Below are 24,771 nucleotides of genomic sequence, written 5' to 3'. Positions count from 1 at the left end.
AGTCCATCTTTATTGTCATTTTGTTTCAGCTGGGCTTCTGATCAGGACTAATGAGTAAGACTGTTTAAAGTTGTATTTTCTGGTTAGAGTCGATGTGGATCCTCCCATTACTTTGAGTACTGTGAAGAGATGAAATCATTCCAACATCCTCATGTCCGCTTTAACGCAAACTCATTACCTTCCCTCTAAAATTTTTTGTCCATCACAATTTTCAAGATTTCTGTTATGACTTGGTCATTCTTTTAGGATTCCTCATTTCAGATCTAATTTGTCTAGGAATTTTCCCTGACCTTTATCTCTCCTGATGGAATTGGTTGGCAATCTTCTTAGATTATCTTCAGAAGTTTCTTAGAACAACTCTTACTTTTCTTTGTTGAAAAGCAGCCTAATCTATTATTTGTGGTTTTACCAGAAGATGAACATTCAAAAGATGTGAGGAACTTTTAAAATATACTGAAACTTAGAGTGCAGACCCAGAAATGTCCATGTTAATGCTCTGGGACAAAGCCTGGACACATGTATTTTGAAACGTCTCTTTAAGGTACAGCCAGTGCTGACCATGACTTTTCTATCCCATATTACTTAACTGTTCTTTTACTATCAAAGCCTTTTAGCTCCTAATCTTGTATCCATTCTTTCTACTCTTTGCTTTATCCTGTTATTTTCCCTTCCCCCAGATTAATCTCTATCTTTAAATCTTCTCTCAACTTCTTTTGACTAGGAAACTGCTTTACCTTCAATTGGGGTGGCATTTAAATTGCTCTTTGGGCCATTAAGGGGCTCCCCCAAAGCCCCATTGGAAACTCTGACTTGGGGAATATGAAGAGGTCATGTTCTTGGGCACTTCTGCCCTAGTTTAGCAAGCAGGACCCTCAAAGATAAAGTGTAATGATGCTTAAAGTGAAATAAATCAATTAGTAGCATAGAGAGATCTAGAATTCTAAACCCCTTCTCCTTGACCTCTTTTCTGAGTTCAGAATGATGCCTATCCCAGAGTTGTAAAAATGGACACCACCATTCATGCTAAGCCTTTGCTGTTTTCTGTCCACATGTTAGCTCTGCTCTGCAGTTGTGGCTTTCTTCTACTTGAAGCATCTTCAGAAGGTTTATCTGTGTCTTCTGGAAAACCAGATGTGACTGAGAGATTTGGCCTGTCCAATTTGTCATGACTTGTTGACAGCAGCCCTGGGTACTGCAGGGCCAATAACGCTAGGGCTTTGATGTCCTGTCTGTCAACATAATAACACTGTGCTTAAGCTCAGTGTTCTGCTTTACCCCCCAAATCTGTCTATAGGCCCTTATTTAAACACTTAACTGAGGGACCTGTTCTATGGTTTACCAGATAGCAGTTTAGTTGTGATTCAACTAAAGACAAATGGTCTACCTGCCTTAAACTATCATCCCTACCTTCCCTGTGTATTACCTGAAGTTCTCAGTTTCGGTTACTCTTCCTGGTAACAAGGAAATCTCTAGTGTGTTAAACATATATCATATCTCAAAATTATAACATTAAATTTCCAGCATTTGTTAATACCTTAAAACAAATTTTATTTTTTACAATTGTCACCCAAGAATGACAAAATCCTGAGGGAATGAGAAATGAGAATATTATGGGTAAAACTTGATTGAAGAGGGTTGGTGTAAGAAAGAGCAGAGTAAAAACTGGGAGCTTGGGGGCCGCTTTCAGGGAGGAGTTGGACAGTGACAGGAAAGAGTGAAGTGCAGAGTACCAAAGAGTCCATCTGTGCTGCCCAGTTCCCAGTTCTGCCAGATTCAACATTTTCCCCCAGAATCCTTCTTGTTCAGCCCACTTTATTTATTGATTTTAGGAGGCTTTGGCCAATGTCCAAAAATTTTTGGGAGGAAGAACAGCATCAACTATAACTAACATAATTACTGCACATCTACTACGTAGTGTGCATTGTCGAAAGCATTTAAACTCCATATGCTTATTTTCCACCCTTGCAGATAAATTTCATTATTATTCCTGTTCTATATATGAGGTAACAGAGGCCCCAAGTCTAAAAAAAATTCCCTAAGATCATCCTACAAGTAAATGAAGGGAATAAGTTTCCAGTCTATACAATCTGTCTCTAAAACCTGTCTCCCTAACTGTGTAATCTACTGTCCCTTAATGTCACAGCATTTGTAACTGAGTAGTGGAGTGAATGAACCCTCAAATGGAGGTAATCTGGTCACAGACCAGTCCACTACAATATCTCTGGGTCTGGAATGGATTTTTTTTAAGAATACCAGACTTCTATAGTCATCCAGATTCTAGAGGTGCAGCAAAAATTATTAGTTCCAGATCTTGAAGGTGTAGCAGTGTGTTGTCTCAGTAACAATTCTGTATTCACTTAATATAAAATGCCAATCTGACAATGGCAGTTGAGTATAAACTTCACAGAATGTTGGGTAAATTCCCTGCTCAGCTGTTACTGTCCCATCCTGAAAAGGAGAATTCAGACAAAATTACCTTTTGCATCTGTAAAAGGTCAGCCAAAACAAAAATGGCTGAATATTTCTCCTTTGACTACATGATCAAGCCCTGCCAGAGTCCAGCAAACATCAAAGACAAGGCAGAGATCTTGGATTTAGGAATCACTGTCCCCACCTTTCAATGATTTTGTGAGGGTCTCTAAAGGAGTTTTTAAATGTCCAACAAATCCTCCCAGATTTCAGGAGATTAGCAAATGATAGACATCGTATTAATGTAAAAATACTTTATAACTTGAAGAAAGGTTTATTCAGCTCCTCCCCATACCCCAACTATGGACCTAATTCTAGTAACATGATATATTTGGGGGCTATGGAGAACAATAAAATATCTTTCAGGCTGGTTCTATTGGACCTCAGCTTCCTGATGATTCTCTAGGAGCTGAGAGGGTAGAAACAAAATTGCCTAAGGAAGGGGATGGGAGGGGCCATGGGAACGAAGGAGGGGAGGTTCACACCATGTGTGAGCTACAGGGGCTCCATCTTTGAAGTTTCTTCCTTCTAGTAATTAGCTATTCTCACACATCAACTAAATTATTTCTCCCTAACACGCCATAAATGAATGTGAAACAGTTCAATCGAACAAACAGAAAGATATTCATTTTTTTTTCCAGCAAAGTTTCTCTTCTGTTATTCTCCAGTTTTTATGAGGGAATTGTCTCACCTGCTCCCTTAATAGATTTGACATAGCTTTCATTTCCATGGAAGCCTTAAAGGTACAGTAATACATTGCAGCAGGGATGCCCAGTTTTTTGGTCAAGAGAAGGTGCTTTTCCTTCTTTCTGAAGATTTCAGATCAAAGATGCGGGTGGGAAGCTGGCCACAAATTGTTCCCTTCCTCTCCTGGGAAGCTATCAATCCCCAGAGCAGTCTGAAGCAGCCTTTATGATCCACCCACACAACTGGTTGAGAACTCTCCTTCAAGACTTGTTGCATTTGATGAGAAATGGAAAGTCTTTTTTTTAAAAAAGCAGTTACTTGCTGTTTCACTTTCCGGAAGATGTTCTGAGCGCCAGCAGCCTCATTTGCCATCAGAGGCAGCCCCAAGGATAAAAGTCATATGGGTCAGCCTCTGGAAATTCTTTCTTCTTAGCTTCACGCTATCCCTGTGTGTACTCAGGATCAAGTTTTATGCAAATGTCATTGTTGCCCTAGGTAGTTTCTAGGCCTGCCATCCTGATTAGATGGAATATTCAGCCAGGTTTTTACCCCTTGGAGTGCTCCCTTCCTGTAAGGTAAAAACTTCTTTGGTAATAAACCCATTCATATTTCTTTAGCTTTCAGGGTACAAACTAAGTTTCAAGAGCAGGCTTCTGCTCTGGGCTGGAGAATGTGTGACGTGGAGATGGAAATAGTGATCTGTCTTGGGTGGCTATGCTAGGATGCTCCCTATGGATGTCTTAGGGAGGACCTGGGGGCATTAAGACTCAATCCACAGAATTGTAGCTTTGAGAGTTGGAAGAAATTTCAAAGGCTCATTTGCTCCAATACAGACTTGGATACAATCTTGGCAGAAGCAAACCCCTCTTACTGATGACACAGCAGGGATTCCAGTCGTACTAAGATTATGTGGTCACCTGGTGATAGTAGAGGACAGGAAATGGCCTTACCTACCCGCTGCCCCTGCTGCTTTGTAAATCCTTAAAGAAAGCAGGATGACAACATACAAAGGCTTTCTCATGAGCATGAGGTAGTCACAGGGGAGAAAAAGTGAAACACTTAATAATGCAACATAGGAAGCCCTGGGATACCAAGATCTTCTGATATTGTACCTAATTTCACTCCTTTAGGAATCTAACCCCAACAGTCCAAGAAATGCCCTGTAATGCTTAGCATTCAGCGCTTACAAAATGATGGCATGGGTATCTCCAGAGAAAAGCATGCACGTCTTGTCTACTTTGGTCAACTTTATTGCACAGATTGTCCTCTGTTAACATCTCTTCCCTTGCTCCTCCCATTTGCCTCATGACTTATCACCTTGACTCAGTTATTTTGCAATTGCTTGGATCTTTCTTCCATAGCTGAATGTTTCCTAGAAAGGTCAGATAGGTAACACTCCTCAAGTCAATGAGATTCCCAGGCCTCACCTCCCAAACACTGCAGTCTATAGCACACAATGGTAGGTCGTAAAGAATTTTTCTGGTTATAGTTATTATAACTATTTTCTGGTTATAGTTATTATTATTATAGTTATAAGCTCCATAGCCGTATGCAAACTGACTCAACTATGACTAAATACAGCATTTAGGAAGGTGATGACAAAAAAGGAGAAGGAGAAAAAGAAAGAATCAGGTAATGGGGTTAGTTTGTGGAGCCCGTATTTAGTGTAAGTTTTTGCCATCACCACATATGAATCAGAACTCTCAGTAAATAGTTGAAATGCAGCTTCTCCATTTGCCATAGGAATTTTGAATTACCTCAGCGAAAGCAATAATATTCTGCAGTTGTATAAAATATCCACTCCTACACAGACAAATGTGGGAAGGGGGTCCAGCAGAAGCTAAGAAGAGATGCCCATATTTTACAGAACTAAATGGATGTAGGGAATAAGACAAATAGGCTCAAGCACAGACATGTTTTCTTAACCTCAGTAGCTAACATCCCCCCAATTGTTTTGTACAAGGGAAAAGTTCATTTTACATAAATATTATCATCTAACATTATGGTGAATTTATATTGTTCAATACAATTGTGAATTTGTGTTATATATTTGTATTTTCTGTATGTTGCTGTGTAACTGATTACTCCAAGATTCCACTGCTTAAAACAATAGACAGTCATTTTTCTCATGGTTTCTGAGGTTCCCAAATCTGGATGTCCTGTACTGAGGTTGCTGTGGCTTGGGATTTCCTAGGAGGCTACCGTCAAATGTCAAATGTCAGTCAGGAGGACGAGATATGCCCCTTGAAGATGTATAAGCACCTGGAGAATCTGCTTCCAGAAGGCTCACACGTGGTTAATGGAGTCCGCAGTTCTCGCTGGTGTTGTCTGGGGAAGGTTTGTCTCTGGTTAAGAGGGCCTCTCCACACAGCTGCTGGGGGGCCCCAACACAGCGTAATTTCGATCTTCAAAAGTGATTGGTTCAGGTAACAGAAAGAGAAAAGGAGAGACAGAGCAGAAGCTACAGGTTTTTTGTTTTGTTTTGTTTTGGTTTTTTTTTTGAGAGGGAGGTAATCTTTTAAACTGAGATAAGATGTACATAAAATTTATGATTAAAAGCACTATTAAGTGTACATTCACTGGCATTAAGCACACTCACACTGTTGTGCAATGTCACTTTGATTCGTTTCCAGACCTTTAATCATCCCCGATAGAAAGTTCTGTATCCGTTCAACAATAGCTGTCCATCCATTTGACTCCTGATCCCTGATAATTTCTATTTCCCACCTTTATGAATTTGCCTATGCTAACACTTTGCATGGAGAGGCACCGATAGTCATTTCATATCTGGCTTGTTTCCCGCAGCATAATGATTCAAGTTTTGTCCATGTTATGATATGTATCAGAACATCATTCTTATTTAAGGTTAAACAACATTCCATTACAGGTATTTACCTTGTGTTGCTTATCGGCTCACCTGTCGATGGACACTTAGGTTGTTTTCACTTCCACAGCAGTCTTTTTATAACCTAGTATAAAAGTAATGTCACCTTCTGCTGTAAACTATTCACTGAAAGCAAATCTCTAAATCCAGCCACATCCAAGGAACAGGGAAGGAAAGGAGCAAAATAATCTGTAGACATATGTAATGCTAAAGCAGGAACAGATAACTAACTATAGTAATTACACACATTTCTTTCCACAGTTTGGACTCTGTCATTATCCCTAAATCTAGTAATGATTTTTATAAAATTCCAAGTTTTCAACTCTTTCTAGGGAACTGTACCTGGAATAGTTCTAACTAGAGTATAGCGCTAACCATGGAAAACTCAGAAAAACATCATGCTTTATAAAGATTGTCCTAACAAGGCTTATTTTGGTACAATAACATTATAAATACAAATGTAATTTCTGTGCTGCCCTTAGATGGAGGTTACCAGCAGGAAGAGAGAAAGTAGGCCAGTTTCAGTTCTCTTGTATATAAGCAGAGAGTATTCCAGTGTAGTGGTGACTGGCATAGGTGCCTAGAGCATATTCAGACCTATTCCTCTGTAGTCTCCCTTTACACAAAGTTGCTAGGAGGCCTATGACAAAAATAACCGCAGAGAAAGAATGACCCTTCAAACTATTATCCTTTTTATTAATTCTACAACCATTTTTTTCTTTTAAGACTAGCATCACCCACCTGAGCTCTTTTGTCTTTTTAATTTATCATGCTAGTTCAATTTTCTATTTTGTGATGAATGTAAGGAATTTGGAAGTGGTTTGTAAAGACGAAAGCAGGGCAGGATTTTTTTTTATAAAAAGCAATTACCTCATGCCAGTTACACCAGGAAATAGTGAAGGCGCCATTCCTGGGCCTCTCTCCCCATTTTTCTTCATTACTGTAATGGCGGCCGCTCTCATTACCTGACACATTTCTCTTCATTACCAGCTGTGGTGATGGGGTGATGATGAGCGCTATTTATAACCAGCACCCTGTGAAGGGTCCAGTGGATGAGTAACAATTATTCAAACAGATATGTAGAGGCAAAAATGTGAAAAAGGCAAGGGGTTAGTTAAAGTGAGGCAACTGTGTCACAGGAAGGCAAGGAGGTGATTTCCTTTGAAGAGTGAAAAAGGCCTCACATCCTACACTGCCAGACTGGAACAGTCCAAGTACTCAACTATGTTCTCAGAAGAACTGGACAGAAAACAGACTTGTTTAAGTCATGAAATGTTTAAACAATCAAATGTGCGTGTATATATGTATGTACCCACACACATCCTGTTGGTTCTGGTTTTTTGGAGAACTCTGACTAATATAGACAGATAAATATACACACAGAAATGGAGACACAGAGATGAGTAGGAGAGAGATGGAGAGAGCAAAGAATCTGTGACCTGTTGTAGTCAGGGTTTACAAGGGAATATATTTACAAGGAACACATAATTTATAGGATTATTTTATAATATTTACTCAAAGAGTCAAATGCAAAAGAGTGCAGGAGATCTGTCTGCACATTAGAGACCCAAAGAATCCAGCTTAGGGCCTGGATCCCATAGCAATGTCCTGCACGAGTCCAGCTGAAGACCTAGAGCCCAGGGTGGTGTCCTCCACGAGTTCAGCTGGAGGCCTAGGGCCCACAACAAAGTCTCATGCAAGCCTATATCAAGGATTTGTATGGGGAAGGCCCAGAGGTCAGTGTTGGAAGCTAGAAAGTCTGTGTCAGCAAGATGAAGAATTTGTGCCAGCGGGCTGAGGGGACTGCACTGGAGCCAGGAAGTGACATCCAAGGTAAGGACAAGAGTTTCTGTCAAGGGAAGCACAGCCATCCTTAGGGGCAGCAAGAACCTGAGCTCCTCCAACAATGAGAACAGCTGAGTTCCAACTAGGAAAGCCAGCTCAACAAGCTTCTCCAGGAGAACCAACAGTACACCATCTTCCCCTCCAGTTTCCTTTTATGTTTTTGGCAACAATCCTCAGGGGGGCCCTTCACACCTAGCACCACGCTGACTCAGTTCAGCTGGGCATTACAAACTGACAGTTAGTTAATCCACCACAAAGAGAATTTTAAGGGATTGGCTTGTTCAGAAACTTGGAGAGTCCCGAATCTAGTGGGTGAGTCTGGAGGAGGCTGGAGACTTGGGGAAGAGCTGCAGTTCCAGACCAAAGGCAGCCCACTGACAGAATTCCTTCTTACTTGGAAGAGGTCAGAATTTATCCTCGTCAGAACTTCAACTGATCCAGTGTGTCTTAACCACATTATGGAAGTTAAGCTGCTTTACTAAAAGTCTACCAAATTCAAATGTTAACCTCATATGAAAAGGACCTTCACAAGATCATCCATAATAATGTTTGAGCAAAGATCTGGGAACTGTAGGTTAGCCAAATTGACACCGGAAATTAGCCACCATTTTATTTAGCTGTCTATCTAGCTGTCAAGCTCTTTCTTCCCATCTCTCAATCTAGACTAACAAGGCCCAAAGACCTTGTGACCTGTGAAGTTGCTAGGCTGAGTTTCTGCCTAGTGACGAGTCTCTGAACTGGGCTATTAAGATGTTTTAAAAGTGTGGCCCGTAGTGGTAGAACTCAGCAGCTCTAGCCAGGAATGGAGTCCTGCCTCCCACCTAACATCCTTCCAGACACTTGAATTAAGGACAGGAGAGAGCTATAAATGGGTTTGGAGAAGATAGGATTGGGAGGAAGGGGAATTATTAATTAAAGGATGCTTTTTAATATAACTATCTAATTGTTGCTTTGGTCTGACTTTGTAACTAACAATGGCTGGGACAGTTGTTCCACAGCTCCCTTGCCCAACACAAAAAGGTGTTGAAATAGGCTGCAGAAGTTCCAAGAGGGACAAGTAGAAGCAAGTCAGCTTCCCAGAGATAGACTCATGGATAGGATTCTAGTTAACCCCTGCTGGCCTGGAGCATTTGGAGGAAAAAAAGTCCTGGGAAAAGATTTTCACTGGAAGGTCTCTGTCACTTGCCAAACTCTGATGGTGTATGCAGCCTGTTAAGAATGACAGAGGCTGTATTCCAGTACAGCAGGCTTTCAGTATGAAATAGAGGGATAAAACGGGTACAGTATGAAAGCAGCAGGTGAGAATGGATGTATCACACAGGGAAAAGATGTTAGAGGAACATTGCGATATATTAATTCTCTCCGGGTCCCTCAGATTCAGCAGCTTTCGTGAAAGCAAAGATATGCTCTTGAATTAGGCCCAAGCTTCTAACAAGTGCCATAGCACCATCTGCTTAGTACCAAAAGGCATAGGGGGTGGGAAAGACAAACCTGCGTGCTATCAGATGATATTTTCTTCCGTAATCTCAGTTTCCTCAGGAACTCTCGCAAGCTGTCCTGTGTGGACAAGCTTGGGGACTCTGATGTCTCCCAAGCGATGCTTCTGCAGGCCTGGGCCACCCCAAAGACTCAATGGCATTTGCTCAGTGGCCTTTGGGATAGCTTGTACTTTACTAAGGCCTGCAGAAAAGCAACAGAAGCAGCTCCTTGGATCCTGGAAAATTCTTCCTCTTGCTCAGGTCTGGAGAGGTTTGGAAGTTTCTGACTATGGGCAAATGTGTCAGTCCTGTCTGCAACAAATTATTTACCATCAAGAGAAGGTGTGCTCTTGTATATTCATTGTTACCTATTTGTAATTTCAAAATGATAAGGATGAATAAAAGGTAAATATTTTGTGGGAGTGTGAATCCCTCGTCTCTGAGAAAGACAGCTCATGAGTTTCCTTAAGTAATAAGAAAGCTGCTTAAGCACCTTGCTATTTCCCAAAATGAATTTCCTGAACCCCTGAGCAGGAAGTGTGTTATGATGATCTGCACTATCCAGAGCCAGCTATCTTGAAGTTAACATGACTTTGCCCTAACTTGACACCAGACATCCACTGGTGAGCTGATTTCACCGGGCCTCTTCCCAGTGTCCCTGCGTAACCTTCCCACGCTCATGAATTCAGCTATCACTAGTAGACTACTGATTTCCATAGCTATACACACCATAAATAGAAAAACTCATACTCTCTACTAAGCCTCAGCCTGGACTTCTCAACCTGAAAGTAAAACGGAAACCTCAAACAATATGCACAAGATAGAACTCAACATCTTAGCCTTAACTTGCTTTTCTCTTTAGTTTTCTAGCTTTATTACTGGTAACACACTTTAACAGCTACCAGAAATGCTCGCCTTTTAGTTTTCCAAGTCTGCCACACTCGCACACATGCCATCTATGACCAAATTGGGTAATTTTATATTCAAATGTATGTCTTTCCTTTCACCCCTACTCTTATCCATAATACAAGTTCCCAGAATCATCCTGATTTGCTTATCGCCGACCCCTCTGGCTCCTTCCTGAATCACTGTGTGGACACGGCAACTTGATTATCTAAAATGCTTAAAGTCTTTTAAAACTCCTCATCATTTCGAGAACTAAACATGACACTAATTATCCAAACGCTCTGTGGGTTCCATCTCTATGGTTACCTCCCAATAGCTCTCTCTTTCCCTCCATGCCCTTCGAATACCCTTTTAATTCCCCACCTGTGCTTCTAGCCCCATCCTCTGCGGGTCCTGCAGTGAGAAGCATTCATGCTACCCTTCTTCACAGGCTAATTACATCTGACTCATCTTCTAATGCACATCTACAGCATTATCTTTTCCAGAAAACCTCTCGCAAACTCCCAGAATCGCACAAGTACCGTTCCTCTCTGTTACGCCCCATAGCACTCTATAAATATCTCTCTTGTTATCTCTTCTGTCCATTTTTCCTACTAGATTGCAAGAACTTTTTTTTCATATTTGCCCTCAATGTGCCGAGAGTACAACCACAACGGATTACTTTGCATTTAGTTTGCATGTTTTTATATTTTGGGGCCCCTTTCACAAAATAGTAATTCTATCAACAAACTTCTTCAAATTGCTAAGGCACTACACAGTATCTTCAAAAATTTGAGTTCTTGAGTATATCTTCTTGAAGGCCACAGATCTTTTCTATAAACCAAAACCCCCTGCTTCTACAAAACCATGGACCTTCTGAAAAAGTAACTTGTGGATTCCCTGTCTCTTTCTAAGGTGCCTGTGTCCAGTATGCCTGACACGTGCACTGCCTTCTTAGCTTCAGTTATGAGGCTCCACAGACAACTGTCAGGACACTGAGGAACCCAGATCAAGCTAGCAAAACAGCATGTCAACCTAGGTTAGAGACCCATCATCAGCATTGTGGAACACAGGGAAGTCTCAACAGAATATGTAAGACTCAGGAAAGGACCCACTGCCAGCTTGTTCAGTTGAGAGTGAGTTCCTGGCATTTCTCTATTTTGATTAAATATTTTTGTTCACCTACTGAATACATCACAAAACTGAATTAAGGGCTAAGATATCAATTTGCATCCATGAGGCTTAGAATATAGTAGTTAAGTCAGAGAACATAAAGATGTAAATTTAATGGAAGCATGATATGTGCAGACCGTGTTATGTTTCTGCTTTAAAATTCTTTCTATGCTAGATAAATAAAATAGCATAAAATTCTCCTGTCTCCCCTTGTTACATTAGGATCAAACTCCTTATGACATAATGTCTTTGAAAGGCAATGTGACATCACAAATAAGAATATGTGTCCTAGCACCAAACTGGGGCGAGATCCTAGCTCAGTCTGCTAAATACATCAACTCTCTATCTTTCAATCCTCATCTGAAAAATGAGAATAATAAATCCTTACTTCACAGGATACAGTGACAATGAAAGTAAAGGCATGACAAGAACTTGGGTGAGAGCTTGTACATGGTGAGTATTCAATAGAAGTACTGCTAATTGAGACATGTCCATTTTTCCATCTGCATTTATTAATCTACTACAGATACTGAATTTCCCCTATTGCCTCATTTTTCTGTTGCTTTACATTTGCTGTCAGGGGTGTTTTGGTGCCTTCTTCTGGGTGATTCTTACTCTTCCCCATGGGGTCCTCTCTGGTACTGCTGAAGTCATGCTTCCTGCTCATGCTGTCTGTCCTGAATTTATTGCATATGAGTCTCCCTCTCTAAAGCTTTCAGTGAGAGGCAGTGGAGTCATTATTGCTGCTATATCTCAATGTATATTCAGTAACTGGCATTAACTAAATGCTCAAAAATATCTATAGAATGAGATACAAACTGAATGCATCTCAAATACCTATGAAAATGAAAATAGAGCCAGGTGTGGTGGCACAGTCTTATAATCCTAGTATTCTGGGAGGCTGAGCCAGGAAGATCAAAAGTTCCAGACTTGCCTTGGAAAATTAACTTAGCAAGACCTCATCTCAAAATAGAAAAATAGACTAAAATAGAATAAAAAAGAGGCTGAGGATGTCACTTAGTGTGAAGGCCCTAGGCTCAATAATCAGTATTTTAAAAAAAAGAAAGAATAAGAATAAAAAGAAAAGGAAAGGTGAAAGAGAACTGTATCTATGTAATGACAAAATGAGAACAGACTTAATCCAAATAAGCACTGTTATCTTCCATGCCTAGAGTATGTAGCTTTGACTACTCACAATAATTACACATATGCCCTCAAAGGTGAATTTAATTTTGTGGCAAAACTTAAAAGGAAACCATAGTCAAGTTTTTGTTAAAGACGGGCAAACTGACTAACATCAATTTCTCAAGATGTTTTATTAGTGTGTGCCTGTGAAACACAATAAATGCATTCATCATGGTGAACTAGCATATATACATATTAATGTGAATTTCAATCAGGAATAGATATGGCTGGATAAATAGACAACTATATCCTTATAACGGAAGATTATTCAGTGATTTTTTAAAAAATGAGCTCTCAAGCTATGAAAAGACTTGAAGGAAACTTAAGTACATACTGCGAAGTGAAAGAAGCCATTGTAAAAGGCCGTATCCCAATCGGATGGCATTCTGGAAAGGGCAATACTGTAGGGTCAGTAAAACAATCAGTGGTTGCCAGAGGTTAGGAGAATAAATGAGGAAGAAATGAAGGGTGACACATAGGGGGTTTTTAGGATAGTAAAACTGTTCTGTGTGATGCTATAATGGTGAGTGTATGAGGCTCTGGATTCATCAGAGCTTAAAACTACAACACAGAGGGTGAACGCTAATGCGAACTATGAGCTTTAGTTAATAATAACATATTGCTATTGGCTCATCATTTGTAACAAATGCACTCCACCAATGCAGATGTTAATATCGGGGGAAACAGGGCTGTGGAACGAGGGCTAGACCAGAACTGTATACTTTCTGCCCTTTTTTCTGTAAACCTAAATCTACTCTAAAATATATTATGAATTTAAAGAATAGATACAATTACCAATAATCTGATTTTTTTATGTGATTCTCAGGCAGTCTCACACAGCAATGTCAGGTGAAAACTTTGTTTTCAACAGTGCCAACATCACTAGCATACTAACAATAGGTCACGTTTGTTGAGCACTTAAGTGGCCAGCCACTTCTCAAAATGCCTCATATGTATTAACTCTTCTAATTCTTTCTTAGGATAACTCCGTGGAAAGGGGCTACTATGCATAATGCCCTGCCCAGAGGTAATTCATTCTATTTTTAGTTACTAATAATATTACAAAGTTCTTCTGCATCTGAAATGCCCTAATTGTGTTTTACAAAGCTCACGTGATTTGCTCTCACCTCAGATCACCATTTTTTGAAAAGTTACTTTTTCAGCTTAATCATCTCAAATTCCTTCATTATTCACCTGATATGGCTTGCTTCCTGTTTATTATCTTTTTCCCTCACTGAGGCCATTCTGATTCCTCAATATGTTCCTTTTACAGTGAGCACTCAGATTTATGCTGGGTAATATTTCTCCACATTATGTTCCTGCAAAAGAGAGAGGGGATGTTTATTTCTAGAAAACATGTCAAAAGTTTGAGCCTGAAATTAGCTCTATACAATAAGACATCAGAAAGTAGTTATATAAATAGCAAAACTGAAGCCACCTCCATATTTGTTTTCAATTGGTTTAGAAATAGAACCTTTCAGAAAGAGAAAAAGAAATAAAGAAAGAATTTTATGAAGAATGCCTCATGCACCGTACGTTAAAGCAGGGGCCCCAACAGTGGGTAACCTATTAGGAAACAGGCTGCATAGAGTGAAGAGAGCAGCTACTGGGCCACAGGAAAAAAACAAAGCTTCCTCTGCATTTACAGGGCTCAGCATGGATTGCATGACCACCTGAGCTCCACCTCCTCTCAGATCAGCAGCAGTGCATTAGATTCTCATAGGAGCTTGAACCCTACTGTGAACTGTGCCTGAAGAACTTAGATAGTGCACCTCTCATGAGAACCTAATGCCTGATTATCTGAGGTGGAGCTGAGGCAGTGATGCTAGTGTTGGGGAATGTAATTATTATGTATTGGAAACATATACTAATAAAAAGAAGAAACTAAAACAAAACCTCTCTCTTATCTGTGGAAAAATTGTCTTTCACAAGACCAGTCCCTGGTGCCAAAAGGTTTGAGACTGCTGCCTGAAAGGGACTTGCCATCATTATCTCTAAGAAATTCTTGCTACGTTTTAGTCATTGTAATAGTAATAGGCTTCAAACTAAATCCAAAGCTTCAGAATGAACTTATGAGCTCTGAATATGGGTATAAATATTATTTTTTATCCTAGCTACCCAATGATAGTGCTTCTCAGATGGTAGCTCATAGACCAAACCTTTTTAAAAAGTAGATTTCTGGGTCTCACTTTAGAGAGATATCTGGGACAATTACAGAAAACAATAAATTTGTGTGTGTGTGTGTGTGTGTGTGGTATGTGATTCTGAAACATACTTGAACTTAGAAATCTTTAGTCTTTTCATATAGTCCAAAATTATATTAGAATTTTTAAAAATGTTAATATATTGTCATCTTGTTAAGTAATATCTGCCTTTTTCCTGTAAATTCAATTAAACCAGGTTTCTCTCAATCCATACTGGACCTATGGGCTTTTGTTGCTGTGAATCTAATCTCAAATCCTTATGTCCTTTTACATATTATCTGCTAATTTTGGGCACTATTTCTGCACTTCTCATTTCATTATAAATTCAAAATCTACCATAATAAGACTTTAGATAATCTATATGTACAAAGTTAATCATTAAATCCTATACCTAAAAAGTTTTCATCAAAATTTCTGACTCAAAATAATTGCCTTTTCTCCATTATAACCCATTTCTTCTAGTCTATGCTCTTTGAAAACTACAAATTAGATCATATCATGCTCCAAATTAAAATCTATGAATTCCCTTGGACTCACGATGGGCTTGGATACTACCCTGACTTGGTCTCTCACACTTCTGCCTCTTCTACCTCTTCCACAACATGCTGGGCTCATCCCCACTTCCAGGTCTTTGTAGGCTTGCTGGTTTCTTGGCCTAGAATGCTTTCCCATCAGATGCCCTCATGCTTGCTTTTATCTTAATGGTCAGGTCTCTAGTTAAATGTCAGCACCTCAGAAAGGCAAACCTTCCCACTTGAGATAATATGTGGGCTTTATTTTTATTTGACATCTGTAATTATCTTCATTTGTTTAGTTGTTAAGTTTCATGATAGCAAGATATTGTCTTGTTTATGACTGCGTTCTCAACACCTACAAGAGTGCCTGGATTATAGAAGGTGCATGATAGACATGTTGGAATGAATGAACAAATTCAAAAACCTTTTCGTTTATTTGTTCCCATTAACTAGCCTCCTTCACCTATAGTTTTTCATTTATCTACCATTTCTCCTCATGTATCTGTATTATCCACCAGGCACAGCATCAAGGACTTTAGCAAATTTCATTCTTGATGCTGATGTTTGTGTGTCACATAGCTGTGATATTCTTCCTAATATACTTGTGTCACTCCAAGAAAGAAAGCAGGTTGACAGATGGTTTCTTAGTGAACCCACACTGGTTCCTCTCGATGATCTTTGAACTTTCTAATTCAGAATCTCTCAGGAGTTTATACCAGGTATCCTAGTTTTTAGTCTCTTGACTTCTCCTGCCTCAAACATCTTTCTGAAAATCATAGTTTGTCTATCACCCCTCTCCTTCTGTTCCTTGCAGACTTACTGATTCTTAAGCCCCTGCACAGGGTCCTGTGCTCACATGCATTTGGTCTTTAGTGTGATAGAGGTAGGAAAGCATACGTTTGAGAGTCAATGTCTGGGCTCCATATGATGCTTCTCAAACTGCAATGTGCATAAGAATCACCTTATTAATGTATAGATTCTGATTCTATAGGCCTGTGTTTCCATATCTCTAACAGGCTTCCAGGCAATCACAGTGCTGCTAGGCAGTGGAGCACACATTCTCTGAAAAGGTCTAACCATATGGTCTGGGCTTAAATCCCAGCCCTTAATGGGCAATCTCTGGGCCTCAGTTTTTCTGACTGAAAATTATAGAGAACAACACCTTCAAGGTTTTTGTGAGAATAAACTTAGGGAGTCTGTATCAGGCACTTAGAGGTATTTAAGGTATTGCATATGATCATCCACGTTTGCCATGAATACTACAACCCTGGACTGCAATTCATGTAGACTTGAGCACTTCCAAATTGCCACATGCTTCCTCCCCATCTGCTCACCATCTAGGGCTTCTCTTCCCTCTTTCAAACTGAACTTGCATTTTTCATATCTTCCACCTTAATGTATTTGGCTGATAAAGATGAAAGCGCATAGGAATAGAGGCACTATACTTGCTTTTGCCCTCCATTAACCATGTGTCCTCTACTCCAAGCAGGTAGTTTGTTTCTCATGCTTTTCTTCTTGTCCCAAATATACTTTGAAATATCTTATTTAATGTCCTCGGCATTTTGGCAAACTTCAGTTTATTCTGACACTATTCAGTGTCAGGAGTCTGTTTAACAACAACAGAAACATTTTGCATTAGTAATCAGGAAGAGCTAAGTGATTCATTCCCATCCGTGTGGTCTCAATGAACAAAAGCTTCTCACATGCAAGCTCCTGCTTCTCAGCTGAGGAGGCTCAGATGATAACAAGAGAGCTTCAATTACCATTGATGTGGACAGGTACGACTGGTTGTGCAGTCTATTATCAGTCTTCCAAGTACTCTCCACACCCTTCTTTAGAGACAACTGAGAAAATTGGGATGGTGATGAACGAGATAATTGCTAGCGTGCAAATTACATCAATTTTTGCAAAGTTATTGCCAAATCTCAGTTTATTTGGGTAAAGAACAGCTCAGAGTTGTCATGTCACTAACATGCCTGATAAATCATGTGCTTGGTTACGTATTGTAAAAATTACAGCCATAAGTCTGCACTTCTCATGAGAAAGCAATCATTACATTAAAAGATAAATTAGAGATGATCTACACTCAGGCCAAGAGCTTAGTACAGCAGCACCTGGGGCAAACCATGCTGTGTGAACTTATATAACAAGGACAACTTTTATTTGCATTCAAATAAAAAAGATTATGAAATTTTCCCACGCTTTACTTAATCTTCTCCATAGAATGCCAAGTAAGCCTACAGATATACTTCTTGCTTTTTACCGCATATGGCGTGATGGTCAATTGCTTAGGCTCTTAAAAATCATATTACCTGGTTGTATTATTTGGGTCTTCCAGGAAACGTGCCAAGACAGTGTCAAACATGCAAGGATTTGGGGTTGGGCGGAGGATGACTGTGCTGGAGAAAATGGCGGTGGAAACTGGGAAAGCAGAAGGAGCCATCCTCAGTGACTCATGCCTGATCCCAAGGAAGGAGAGAAGCTTGGGTTGAAGAATCCTGGACTACAAGGAAGGAAAATGGAGGTTTGGTAAGGATCTGGAGTCCTTACGGCAAGTTAGCTGTCATAAAACCCCGTATGATTCAGGAATGGACCTGTCTGTCACTGCCTTCCAGCACTAGGTTTCAGTGCCTTTGATCAATAATGCATTTTCAGCTGGAAGGCCCGGAGGCGCAATCTCATGGGTGTCTCCTGGTTCAAAGGCTCTCTTCACCATAACTTGCTTTTACAAGGGACCCTGCTTCTTTTAAGCTTCAGCTCTTTCTCTTTTGTAAAATGATAATAACAATAGTACCTACTCTATAGTGTGGATTGAAATTATAAACATAGCACAGTTTTTCTTTAAGGTACTTGGGCTCTAACTGTAACAGCTTCCTCCAAGTTCATCCTATCAACTGGCCCACAAAGTCTTGGGCTGAAATTCATAGGTGTCTATGCTAAAGTTCAGTGCTTCCTAATCCTATTCATCAGGAAGAGCTTGACATAGTTTTACCTTTTGATTGTTTGAATTCATGCTTCTGTTTTTAAAATAAAACAAACTTATAAAGAATGAAAGTATAATAGGCTGAGAACAAAATAAACAGAATCCCAGGGTCATAGGGGACTATACCAGAAGATCCAAAATTTCTATCACTGAAGTGCTAGGGGGAGAGGAGGAAGAGTTTCAGGCAAAAAAAGAAAAACATATAACAGATGAAAATACACAACATTTGGCAAAGAAACATCATCTATAGACTCAAGATGCTGAGTTAATCCCAAACACAATAAACTCAAAGAAATCTACACCAAAGTACATCATTGTCAAACTTGTATTAGAGACAAAGAAAAAAGTCTTGAAAGAAGTGAGAGAGAAGGGGCTGGGGATTTAGCTCAGCGGCAAAGCGCCTGCCTGGCAAGCGCAAGGTCGTGAGTTCGGTTCCCGGTACCGGAGAAAAACCAAAAAAAAAAAAAAAAAAAAAAAAAAAAAAAAGAAGTGAGAGAGAAGGGATACCTTATCTGTAGGAGAAAAACAGCTTCAACACTAGATTTCTCATCAAAATTCAGGACAGTTGGGTGTGGTGGCACACGCCTGTAATCCCAGTACTTGGGAGGCTGAGGCAGGAGGATCATTGCGAGTTTGAGACCAGCCTGGCTACAAAGTGAGCTCAAGGCTAGCCTGAACTGCATAGCAAGACCCTGTCTTAAAAAGACAAAATTCAGGACAGAAGGAAATTATAAAACATTTTTCAAGTGCTAAGAAAACTGTTAATACAGAATCCTGAATATAGTGCAAGTATCTTGTAAGAAGGAAAGAAAATCAAGAAATTCTCAAATGAAGAAAAACCAAGAATGTGTCCTCAGATAGCCTTTCCTGAAAGAATTGCTACAGGAAATTTCCTAACAGGAAATGGTAAAAGATGACTGTTGGAATGTTAGGAAGGAAACATGCAAAAATTTTTGCATATAACTTTTGAATGAAGCAAAAGTATAGTGAAATGCAATAGACTTTGCTTACCTTGAGTTTTCTAAATTATGTTTGTTGGTTGAAGCAAAACTTGTAACATTGTCCTATGTGATTCTAACTGTACGGTGAAGAGATATTTATGATAGTTATTTCTTAAACAGGTAATAAATAATGAACAGTTCAGAAAGGGAGGAATAAAACTTCTCTTATTCCTAGATGGCATGATTTCTCTGTGTAGAAAGTCCTATGCAACACAAAGACCAAATTAAAACCAAAAGAAAAGGACCATCCTGAAAACAAATAAATTTAGTAAGATTACAGAATACCAAAAATCAGTGTGTTTATACACTAGCAATTAAAAGAGGAACATCAAAATTAAAAGTACAATACTGTTTATAATCAATCAAAATGATGCAGTTAATTGTCCAGGATTTATGTGTTAAGAATTACAACAGTGCTGAAGATATCAAAGAGGACCTAATTAAGAGGGGAGACATTGTATTTACATGTTTAAAGATTCAGCGTACTAATATCAAATTGATATATGGGCTCAGTGACATTCCTATCAGGATCCTTGCAAGAGTTCTGTAGATATAGACAGGATTATTGATGCAATTTATGTGTAAAGGCAAAGAAACTAAAGAGCTAAACTGATTTTGAAAAACAACATTGGCAAAATCATCCACTTGATTTTAAACTCTCATAAAGTAATAATAATTATGAATGCATGATATTGGCAAAGGAACAAGCACATACATGATTGGAACCAACTGGAGAAAGCAGAAATAGACCTACACAGATATGCCTCATAGCTCCCCACAAAGGCACAGAAACAAAGTCAATTACATAAAAGAAAGAGGATTCTCAATAAATGATGCTGGAGCAACTGCACATTCACAGGCAGGAATTCAACCTCCATCCGACCCTCATGCCTACTGCAAAAATTAATTCAAAGTGCACAGTACACTTGAACAAACCAAAGTTAAAACTTTTAAAACAACACGTAGAAAAAAATCTCCAGGATCTGCGACTAGGCAAAGAATTTTTAGATGTAATTCCAAAAGCAAATTCCATAAAAGAAAAAAAAAAACCTGAATAAATCATATTTAATTGGGTCTAATCAGAGTGCAGTCTTTTGCTCTCTGAAAAACCCTGCTAGGAGGACAAAAAAACAAGTTACGGGAAGAAAATAGCTGTGCCGGGCATGGTGGCACTTGCCTGTAATCCCAGCACTCAGTAGGCTGAGGAAAGAGGATTGTTTCGAGTTCGAGACCAGCCTGGGCTACAAAGTGAGCTCATGGCCAGCCTGACCCTGTCTCAAAAAGACAAACAAAATGAAGAAAATAGTGGCAAACCACATAGCCAACAGTGCACTTGAATCTGGAATATGTAAGAAACTTCCAAAACTTAATAGTAATAGTGAATAGTTAACATTTCAATTAGCAAAATGAGCAAAAACTAGAAAGAGAGATTTCACTAAGATATCAAATGGCAATTAAACATATGAGAAGGTCATCAACATGATTAGCTTTCAGACAAAATTAGGACCTTTTAAAATATGAGATATCTCCTCACACTTATTTCCTTATATGCTATATATAAACTACTGACAATACGGAAACAAAAATATGGAACAGTTCAGGCCCCGTACTGAGTATATGTTATTTGCCAGATATTTGTACGCATATCTTCTCATTTTACTCTAACAAGCCACTGGGACAGTAATGTGGAAGACAGACAATCCATATCTTCTGGTAACTGGGTGTGGTGGCACACACTTGTAATCCCAGAACTCAGGAGGCTGAGACAGGAGGATTGCTGTGAGTTTAAGGCCAGCCTGAGCTAGAACATGAGTTCAAGGGTAGACTGAACTGCATAGCAAGACCTTGTCTCAAAAAGAAAAAAGAAAATCTGGTTAAATGGTGAAATGACTGGTTCATTGACTATTGAATGAGTGGATGTAGGGACAGATGTAATATGTAAATGATGGAACAAAATAAAGCATTTTAAGACATAGGATATTTAGAGATATAGGGATGAAGGAGCTTACTTTCAGTGAATTCTGATCATAATACCAATTTAAAGGTATAGGACCATCACCTTGTGGTTTTGCTCTATATAAGTTCCTAGAAAAGACAGAGTCTTGGGTAACTCACTCAGGCCCCCCTTCTGTCCCTCTCTTGGACAGAAGCTTTCTTTCCCTCAGTAAATATACTCTGCTCTGAAAAAGAAAAAAAAAAGATATAGGACCAGGACAGAAAGATGCAGGAAATTCAAAGGAAATTGTGAAAACTAATCATACTTGTAAATTAAGCAAGAACTCTTCAAGTAGTATGCATTTTTGGGAATAGAAGATGATTTCTAGGATTCAATGCATGATAATTTTATTAGAAATGTCGTGCTAATTGTTGCAGGATTTGATCATTTGCAGGGCTGTGCACCTTTGATCCCTCAGACAGCTGGCTGACCATGCCTAGGAAACCAGCTATTCATTTTCCGGGGGGCAGGGAATCCATGCTCAGCTCCCTAATGGGGCAGCATGTCTGCTGGCAGAAACATTCGCCTGTCTTTGACCCTTAGCAGGGATTGAAGCTCCGGCCTCTGAGCATTCTGTTCCCTAGCTTTTCACCAGAAGTCCTCACACTTGACCTTTGGCCTCAGTGTGACATCTGACCCCCAACTCCCAACTTGGCTTTGATTGCTCTGCACAATCTGCAGTCCCCCAGGGTCGAGAAAAGCTCCTCCACTGGCTCCCACCAGCTGTTGCCTCCTTTGTTCTCTCTCTTCCTCCTGGTCCTGGGCAAACAAAATCTATATCCACTAACAATGGGAGGGCCGCTCCACACTGCCCTTCTGCCATCTTTGATGGATGGCTGATAATTATTATTATTATGAGAACCTATTTTTCAAAATGCTAACCATGCTTGTACATTCCTCATGCCATTTAGCATTCAAGAATCCCGTGAGGAGGATGTTACTTACCCCCACTCCTGGAGATAGAAAACGGACATCAGCAAAATCTAAATTCACTTGCTCAAGTTTACACTGCCAGAAGGTGCAGGTTCTTTTCACTCCACATCTACTTTTTGTACTTTCTGTTTATTAAACATCCTCCATAGGACATCTCAGTACTGGTTTGGGTACTGACTGTATTCACTGTGAAATGGCTTTGTTTGCTTTAATGTTTAGAGATATTGTATTTTTTTCATTACATCAGAAAATGCCTGTGCAGACTCAAACCCTTTTACTCCTACCTCTTATCTAACCATAGCTGCTACAGCCAGCATCCCTGAAGCTTTGAACAGCAGCTCTAGCAGGTGCAAGCGAGCAGGAGTTCCCTTCCACTGTCTGACACTTAGCTTAAGACATTTGTAGAACTAATGTCACTCACACTTTCACAATCTAAAAGTCCCTGGAGCAAGCACCCATAAATTCACCCTTGATTGGTGTAGAGTGAGAGCCAATGAATAACACGCTTCCCCTTGCCTCATCTTCTGACAGCTCTCAAGTACATCTGCTGGGTTCCTCAAAAGATCCTGCGATCACAAGCTTCAGTTGTCTACAGTCAACTAGAAAAGGCTTCCTTTCTTTTTTTTTTTTTCTTTTTGAGACAGGGTCTTGCTATGCAGTTCAGTCTGGCCTTGAGCTCACTTTGTAATCCAGGCTGGCCTCAAACTCGAAGTGATCCTCCTGCCTCAGCCTCCTGAGTGCTGGGATTACAGATGTACACCACCACTCCAGGCTCAGGCTTCCTTTCACTCATTTGTCCGATCCCTGTTTCTCTTCTTTTGTTCCGTACTCCTATTTGCTGCGATTACATTTCCAAGGTAACCACAGTACCTGCCCCCTTCCCCTTAGGGGATAACTTTCAAGACCCTCAGTGGATGCCTAAAACTGTGAATAGTACCAAACCCTGTGTGTACATACCCATGACAAAGTTTCCTTATGCATTGCTCATAGTAAGAGATTAACAGCAATAACTAACAAAACAATGATGTCAATATATTATCATAAAAGCTATTTAAAACTTTTGAATTGCTTATATCAGGTATTATCCATTTAATATTTTCAGAGCACAGTTGACTTAGGGTAACAGAAACTGTGGATAAGGGAAGGATACTGAACCTACACAAGATGGTCTTTGGGCTTTCCTCCTACAAACACCTAGTAAGGTAAGTCTCTTCTAATCAGTGAGTGCAAAGTAACAAGTGCTCTCCTTTATCTGGAAATCAGTTTTGCACTTCACCTGTCTGTATGATTGTGCTCAAGGATTCATCAAGTTTGTCTGATTTTTCATCAATTTATTAGACTTGACAGTGTATTTTTTATTACAATGCAAGAAGAAACCCCTGTGGAATGTATTACCAGGATATTTGTGGGGAGGTTATTTGTTTTGCATTCATCAGAGAACTTTAATTAGCTGTGAAGTAAGATAGTTCAGGTTGTTTCACAAGTTTCATGACTGGTTGATAATTGTTCTTATGTAAATTGCAATGAAAACTGTTGGTTGGAGGGGGGTGTTGTTTTGTTTGTTTATTTCTGTACTGGGGATTGAACCCAGGACCCTCACACTAAGTTATATTCCCAGCCCTTTTCTAAATTTTTAAATTTTGATACAGGGTTTTGCTAAGTCACTAAGTTGCCCATGCTGAGCTTGAATTTGGCAATCTTTCCTGCCTCAGCTTCCCAGAGTGCTGGGCTTATTAGCATGTGCTTAAAAAAAATTTCTCTTCTAAACTAACAAATTCCCAGCTAATTGCTCACATTTCTGGACTTCTTTTCTGACTGTATAACACTACTTTTGATAAGATGTGTAATGTCTATATGTAAGTCGTTTATACCCTCTACTCTTGTAGGACCTACTCCTGGGCTATTTCTGCTCATTTTCTTGCTGGAGCTACAACTGCCTGGAATGGGAAAGAAGGTAAATGGGGACATGCAACTTCTTAGTGACTCTAGATTCAGTCACCCCTTACTTTGCATTTACCCTCTATCTCCTCACACCATATCAGATCTTAAACATGTGGTGGGCAGAGGTGGAACAATAAAATCATTTCTACCCAGCAATGCCTTCAGAATACCTGTGGATCAAAAAGTAAAACCAGAGGCGTGAAGCCAGCAGAAAGAATGAAATAAAAAATTTAATGCTTTCCTTTCATTTTGTATGTATCCTTAAGAGGCCCAGAATTAAATTGCTTTTTATGAAATCTTCTTAGTAAGTAAATTTGTCTAAGAGCAGATAAGCTTAGCAACTGTCACATATTTTAGAGAGTCAAATATTAAAGGTAATTAGGATCTGGGGATTTCAAGAATTTTATGGTTGTGGTTTATTCTGAATGTCAAACAATAGGAATGTAGGAATACAAATTACATATAGCTTATACACTGTGGCTGATTTTTAAAAATTTTTATCTTCCTTATATCTTAAAAAGCAGGCATCTAAGCTGTATAAATTAATATAATCAACACAGAGATGCATTTATTTGACCGAGCCATGAGATTA

The 24,771-nt window shown here is 39.5% G+C and overlaps 2 long non-coding RNA genes across 2 annotated transcripts; one reads left to right on the top strand and one right to left on the bottom strand.

The window, feature by feature from the left end:
- Positions 1-13,037, bottom strand: LOC102021415. Its single transcript, XR_259408.1, has 3 exons — positions 12,941-13,037; positions 6,052-6,125; positions 1-119 (listed from the first exon to the last, which is right to left on the bottom strand). It is a non-coding gene; the product is annotated as an uncharacterized LOC102021415 (long non-coding RNA).
- Positions 11,743-24,545, top strand: LOC102021621. Its single transcript, XR_259409.2, has 4 exons — positions 11,743-11,874; positions 17,664-17,854; positions 23,341-23,440; positions 24,125-24,545. It is a non-coding gene; the product is annotated as an uncharacterized LOC102021621 (long non-coding RNA).
- Positions 24,546-24,771: the final 226 nt, after the last annotated feature.

The sequence above is a fragment of the Chinchilla lanigera genome, unplaced genomic scaffold (assembly GCF_000276665.1).
Source record: "Chinchilla lanigera isolate Chin_1 unplaced genomic scaffold, ChiLan1.0 scaffold00004, whole genome shotgun sequence".
In the NCBI taxonomy this organism is placed as follows: Eukaryota; Metazoa; Chordata; class Mammalia; order Rodentia; family Chinchillidae; genus Chinchilla; species Chinchilla lanigera.
Note: the sequence above shows the minus strand (reverse complement) of the source record. Positions and strands in the feature narration are given on the sequence as shown.